This window comes from Rattus rattus, chromosome 1, assembly GCF_011064425.1.
Source record: "Rattus rattus isolate New Zealand chromosome 1, Rrattus_CSIRO_v1, whole genome shotgun sequence".
NCBI classification, from domain to species: domain Eukaryota; kingdom Metazoa; phylum Chordata; class Mammalia; order Rodentia; family Muridae; genus Rattus; species Rattus rattus.
This window is the reverse complement of record NC_046154.1, coordinates 126,608,133-126,609,998: the sequence shown is the minus strand read 5'-3', so window position 1 is coordinate 126,609,998 and position 1,866 is coordinate 126,608,133.

Genomic DNA, 1,866 nt, shown 5'->3' with positions numbered 1-1,866 from the left:
CCATTGTGTAGATGTACCACATTTTCTGTATCCATTCCTCTGTTGAAGGGCATCTGGGTTCTTTCCAGCTTCTGGCTATTATAAATAAGGCTGCGATGAACATAGTGGAGCACGTGTCTTTTTTATATGTTGGGGCATCTTTTGGGTATATGCCCAAGAGAGGTATAGCTGGATCCTCAGGCAGTTTAATGTCCAATTTTCTGAGGAACCTCCAGACTGATTTCCAGAATGGTTGTACCAGTCTGCAACCCCACCAACAATGGAGGAGTGTTCCTCTTTCTCCAAGTGGAATAATTCCAATTATATTTTAAAGGCTTATCTTTGTGCAGAGGAATTTTAATCCAGCAATGTGACTGCTCTGGCAATAGATCACATTCAAAGACCTTCTAGCTCTATATGATCTAGCTGGAATGCAGACACAACCTTAGTCCCTACCTTTAATCCCTAAAAGTTAGTTTATATATGGAAGCAGCCATGCTTGAAAGTGATGTCTATGTGAGGGACAGACAAAGTGATGAATCAAAGAGAGATATGACAGAATGAGTCAGAGATAATATACACCCCTCTCTCACAAAAACAGCACAGGAAAGGGAAGCTACTTTTCAGGGAAAAAGAGTAGTCAATCAGCTGAATGTCTTTGAGTTCCATTTATTTTATTCAGTTCTGTTCAGATCCATGCAGTCAGTGCTGTGAGTGGAGTTCAGTTTGTGGAATTCAGTGGATGATTTTTCAAAGGAGGGAAATTCAGTAAGAAGCCTGGAGAAGTAAGATTGAGTCACTTAGCTTAGAAAGGTGTTTGAAGCAGACTGGCTCAGTTGAACCAGCCAGTCAGAGTTCAAAACTAACTAGAAAGAGTGATCTTAATCAGCAGAAAGCCTCTGAGATGACAATTATATCTTGCAAATAAAAGTAACTTTTACTTAAGTGTAGCTTTTACCCCCACTCCCATCAAAAACCACTCTTTTTTCCAAGCAGGCAACAGCTATTACAGAGGTAACAAGTTGTCAAAATGCAGATATTAAGTAACTGGGGCATGTCTGTATAGACTCTGGGGAACAGCCCCAGTGGATGCACCTGCAGTGCTATATTACAGCAAAGGCACAGGCAACATAATGCTGTGTTAAGGAAGGAATAATTGTAAAAAACGAAAAGATCAAGATGTCTGAGACAAGATAGTCTCTGGTAGATAAGACAGTGAAACTGTCCCTAAGACCTGTGTAAGGGGAGAATTAAAGGGAAAACAAATTGATGTAGATTATGGCAATAGAGTACTTACATATGAAAGACTCAAAAATAATAAAATAAATGTTTATAAACAATGTAAGGCTCATATTGTGAATGCATTGAAAAAATTCACATCTTTGAAAGGGATTTAGGCTATATAACCAGGAACTACATAGGTCCAATAAAATGATCTGCATAGAACATGAAAATTCCTCATTTAATGTGGATCATTTGTTTCCTATTGCACTTAGTGTATAGTGTGTGTGTGTGTCTGTGTGTGTGTCTGTGTGTCTGTGTGTCTGTGTGTATGTGTGTATGTGTGTATTGGATATTGTATTAATAAAAGATAAAGGAGAGGGATATGTTCTATGGGAGTCTGAGAAAAAGGGTGCCTTAGCAGGCCCATGCTGAGACACCCCTTCTGCATGTGGGACCAGCCACAAGATGGTAGAGTATAGAATAGAATTTGTTCAGACCTTTGGGGAGGGGGAGGGAGAGAGAGAGAGAGAGAGAGAGAGAGAGAGAGAGAGAGAGAAAGACAGGTATAGAGGAGATGTTGGCCATGAGTATGTGGAGAGAAGTGGGGAGATGGGAAGAGAAGTGCCAAAGGGGAAAGAGAGTGAGGATGGGGCAAGTATCCCC